Below are 5,724 nucleotides of genomic sequence, written 5' to 3' on the forward strand. Positions count from 1 at the left end.
ATGGAATCTATAATTAATAGATTACACTACTGTCACTAAACGAAATAAAACCTATACTACGCACCGAATTATTAATTTTTCAAAGATTCCGTAGAATTCAAGGTTAACGAATCAGCACTAGTTTTTATATTCAACATTCAATATTCGTACTGTTTTTAAATTCCCTTAATGATTACAATTCGGGGTGACCTCACCAAAAGACGATATATGCCGACTGCGTATTCTCTCGTACAGGGCTCTCGTATTCCTCGACTAGACTTCAGGACTTCATAAACCGACGTCCGCAAGCGAAAACTCTTCTCCTCGAATTGGCTTCACTCCACGACGTTAGCAAGCAAAAAACTCCCTGTCCCTTGTCGGATCGGCTGTATAAGTAGGCGCCAGCCGGTCATGCGCAGAGACGCGTTTTCGTCAGTCGTCGCCAGACGCTGCAGCGGTCAACATCGGAGCTCCGGCTAACTGCACTGCCCCGAGTAGAGAGGTTCCCTAACCTCAAATCGACTCCTTCTAATGGAATGACCGACGACGACTATCGGCGAAAAAAAATAAATCGACACACCTACTTGTCAAAATAAACGTTTTCACATTTAAGAAAAAAAAAACGGGGTATAAAAATTGAACCCTTACACCCCCCACTTACGTCGTGGAGAAAATATAAAAACTAAAAAAAAGACTCTGAAGTCGGATTAACAAATCAAAATAAACTTTACTTTTCACAAAAACTCAACATAAAAGAAATAAGGCAAAACTAAAAGTGTACACTTCGTTCTCGAATTAATAAATTCCCCTACGCCCCATAGGAGAAAAGAAACTAAAAATTCTTCTTGAACTGCCCTCTCTTTCCATTTTTTTTTTTTTTTGGGAAGACTGGAAGGCCCAATTTCCGGACATTTATCCTCTTCCACTCGGTTCGTCCCGGTATCTGGACCTTCATGGTACGGCGTTTGCCACGGGTCCTCTTTGGTTTGGTGCCGTGAGGACGCTCTGGAGGGTCGCCCATCCTTTCCTGCGTTTGCCCGTCTCCTCTGGGTCCGGGATCACTTCAATCGAGCTGTCCATGCTCCACCCGGGCGACAAAGAGAGGACGTCACCCTCGTCCATAGGTGACAGTCTGGCCAGCTCTAGTAGTGTGGGTTTGGGAGACCTACACTTGTCAACCTCCATGTGTCCCGAGGACGTTCCCGCGGCACCTTCCGGTGGGTTTATCGCGTCCACCTCCTCCTGCAGGACACCGATCTCTTCTGGTGTTTCGTCCTCGGCCGGAAGTATAAGTGACCACTTCGTTGGGTCAGTTAGCTGGTCTAACTCTTTGGCCAGATCTTCGAAGGACCAGTCCGGTTCCTCCCCCGGAAACAATTCCGGCTGGCTGCTCTTGTTCTCGGTCACTGAATCCTCCCGAAGTTCTTTCGCCATCTGCCGCCTGAACTCTCGGCCATCTACTCGCAATTCCTTAGCCTCCCGTCCCCCGCAGATGGCTCCGGCGATAGCGCAGAGGAAAATCCCGCAGTCCCCCAAGTCCCCCCCACCCCCCCCCCCCCCCACCCCCCCCCCCCCCCACCCCCCCCCCCCCCCACCCCCCCCCCCCCCCACCCCCCCCCCCCCCCACCCCCCCCCCCAAAATAATTTTACTCTTAATAATATAATGGCGTTTATATATCGTCCTATTTGGAAAACCTCTATTGAAATCTTTTATAAAGGAATTATTTGGCTTCAACTCAGTTAAAACCAAATATTAGTTGGAGAAACACGGATGATAATTTCGCTGTTATCCCTCTTTTACCACACACACACACACACACACACCACACACACACACACACACACCACACACACACACACACACACACACACACACACACACACACACACACACACCACACACACACACACACCACACACACACACACACACACACACACACACACACACACACACACACACACACACACACACACACACACACACACACACACACACACACACACACACACACACACACTTACACATTTTTTGTCATAAATAATGCAATTTGTTCCTCCAATCATGTAAACACATACAGATAAGTCCAACAAAAACTTCCCTTAATAGATGTATTTGTAGTAAAAGATTTTAATGTCTCTGCGGCTAGAGTTTATAAGAAGAAAACACACGTGGGCCTCTAATTTTCTTAATTGCATCCAATCATAAAATATCTAACGAACAATCTAATAGGCTGAACGATAGCAAAATCAGGAATAAAAACCTTCAAAAACCCTTTTATCGTTAAAAAACAAACTTCAAACCAAGAATCTAAGAGGGAGTTGGAGAAATGTACCCACAAAACGTTTCGGCTAACAGTGCTTTGCTGAGGTTGAATGTATAAGTGTATCAACTTCGTATCTCAATGCATATTTGAGATGTTCCGCGGACAATCAGACAGACATAAAATAAATTGAACGAGCCTTCTGAGTGACATAGCTCATTCAATGAAGTAGCGTCAATTTAAAAATGATATTGATTTAATTTACTAGTTTAATAGTTCTCTTTTGCAGATGGTCATGCTATGCAATTGCCATTAAGTACCAATAACTTTGTGATTGGAGGATTACTTATAGTCCTCGCACAGGACGGTTGCTCATAAGGACAGAAAGCATAAAAAACCGAAAAGGAATAAGAACAAAATATAAGAAGCTATTAGCCATATTTGGTTATATTGGTATTCAAAATAAAGAAAATAAAAATAAAAAAAATATCTTAACTTAAACAAAACATTATAATATGTATCTATATATATATACTTGCGTGCGTGCGCGCGCGCGCGCGCGTGTGTTTTGTGTGTGTGAGAGAGTGTGTGTGTGTGCGTTTGTTTGTGTGTGTGACAAAATCGCCATTCGCTTAATCGATAGGGGTTTATTTCAACACCAAGAAATTTTATAGAAACAGGACGTATATTACTCTACAATAAATAACAAAATATGGAATGCATAATATTAATGAAATATGTAGACACTTGCCTTATATCGATATATAAGTTATTGGATAACGTGAGAAGAAACAAGGTTACCTCTGCAACTTTAATATGATAGATATCGTCTTAGCTTGGCAACAAAAGGTTCAAACACAAGTAAAATATTTTGGTCACACTTTGATAACGACAGAACTATAAAAAATATTATTAAACTTGAATGTTACTGTGCAATTTAAACTAATTTTTATCTACAGTATTCGGTACAAAAATGAGGGGCTTATTCGGCCTACAGATACATGGCGTTGGCAGGTCAGCAAATCTCGAGTTAACGTAATGAAGACGAAAGACGAGTTGAGCGAATTAGACTCTCCATAGATTTCATACTTATTACACGTGCATTTTGCAACATAAATTAAAACCAAAGAAATTGCAACTCATAATGAGTGAAGTTAGTTTGTTTTAAAATATCGCGCTTTGTTTTTAATGATTTTTTGTCAATATTTGCTATAGTGTATTAGAAAAATATACATGAAAACTACATGTTAATTATGTAAAAATAAGAAGCAAATGGTGAATACCGATATTGAATGTTATATTTCTATATGTTAGTATGATTGTCTACAAAAATGATTTCTGTAATGTATGGTCCCTTCGTCCGTCCTCATGAATCCCTCTATTGTTCAACTTTTCTGTCCAAATGTGCACATCAATTCGCCTTCTTCTCTGTCAAAATGTTTTCAGACTCTTATCCCGCTTTTATATTTTAATGTATTCTTTTGTTGTTTCACTTCCTTGTTCACACCATGCTCACATGCTCATCTTTTTTCAACGCATATGGCAAACCCAGAAACATTTTATCTTAGTAATAAGGGGACGTTAGAATTATACGCAATATATAAGTATTTGGAAACTGTAGGGTAACATTTAAAGTAAATATGAGAGAATTTGAATAGGATCATCGTATGTAAAAGTGGATATGAGAGTATCATTAAGATACTCTTGATAGAAATATAAACAGGTAGTACCTCAAAACGCGAAAATGTTTTGATATCTTGTACAATTTATCGTAGCTGCTTTCTGTGACATCGTACCTCGCCTCAGCCAGAAAGGTACTTTTTTGTTCGAAAGAGCTTTACCGCACCCATCCCGTCTTATGCAATTACCAGGAGCCAGTTACGTCCCTAGACACACGCCAGTGTCCGAAATTATAGAATTTGTATACATCCTTTTAATTGGTTATATAATTTATTGATCTTTAAGGAACAGGGTTTCTACGGAACATTACTCTCACTAGATAAAAAAATAATGATGTAAATGTATAAAATATTTAAACTTCCAAAAACTATATAAAACTTAAAAATATTAACGACGGCAAATGTAATGTACCGCAGATAAATAAATCCCAACAGTTCTAAATTAGGGTTTAAAACATATAATATAATTCAAGAAGTCTTACTAAGTCCATATTAGAAGATGGCAATGAAGTTCCTTGCAAGTTCTAAAATGCTTTTGTAAATGAGGAGAAGGTAATATACTCGTAGATAGTACATCGATTCCGATTGTTGGGTCAGTAGGTCATCTGGAGATATACTCTGGATAGTTATACCAGTCAGGCCCTGTCTTCATCTACTGCACTACATTGCTTTAATAGATGTGGACTTCAGCTCTTCGGACAATGCAGGTTAATGGGTTTCTTAACCCCTATCGCTGTAAACAAAGAAAACGTACTTCGATAATCGGTGGTAAAAAATTTCCCAAAAATTATTATTATAAAAATTTACTCATAATTATGTATGCAATCGTCTAATGACGAATAACTATCTGCTTTATCTTGGCTATTTTACACTGAGCAGATTTTGCTAAAATTATTTATTAAAATATACTCGATCACATTTCCGTGTACTTATATAAAATATATCGTGTACGAAAGCTCTTACTTACAGATTGATAAACGGGCAAAGTTGGGTTGAGTTGGAAACTTTCCTAAGTCATGTTTCATGCACGAGCCTCTGCCTGTGGGAACAAACTTTCAACTCTGCATGCCAAATGAGTTAAAAGTAAATGAGAGACCGATGCTTGGCTGTGAGTTGTTTTAGTTTTGATCCATACCAGTATGACCTCCATTTTCCGTAAATAAATTTATAATTAATATCAGTCAATCGAAAACTTTCCTAAAGTTTCAAATCTGACAAAAAGGCGTACTGTTCTTGTAACAGTCCTTAGTATAGAGTAAAACGATAGCGATAGTTATAGGATTATTGTAGAGTAAGTTTGGTACAAGATTTATCTATAATCACGAAGGAGTTTCCAATTTTTTTTCGAATGCGAATCCGATTGTGAATCCGCCTTTAATTGTAACTTGTAAATGAATTTCCGACAAGCTATAATATTAAATTTCTTGGAGAACCAATGTGTTAATATTCGTTAATTTTCAACAGGAATAAATCTAACATGCGTTTAAAAATATGATAGTATTATATGCATTATATAATAATTTGAATTAGTTTTCGTATAAAGCATAGCCCATAGATACATGAGTCACTCTCACGACAAACTTGTAAAACGATTCAGATACTTTCGCACCTCCTAAAATGTGTAGCCGTAACTTGTAAATGAATTTCCGACAAGCTATAATATTAAATGTCTTGGTGAACCAATGTGTTAATATTCGTTAATTTTCAACAGGAATAAATCTAACATGCGTTAAAAATATGATAGTATTATATGCATTATATAATAATTTGAATTAGTTTTCGTATAAAGCATAGCCCATAGAT

The sequence above is a fragment of the Homalodisca vitripennis genome, chromosome 8, assembly GCF_021130785.1.
Source record: "Homalodisca vitripennis isolate AUS2020 chromosome 8, UT_GWSS_2.1, whole genome shotgun sequence".
Lineage (NCBI taxonomy): Eukaryota > Metazoa > Arthropoda > Insecta > Hemiptera > Cicadellidae > Homalodisca > Homalodisca vitripennis.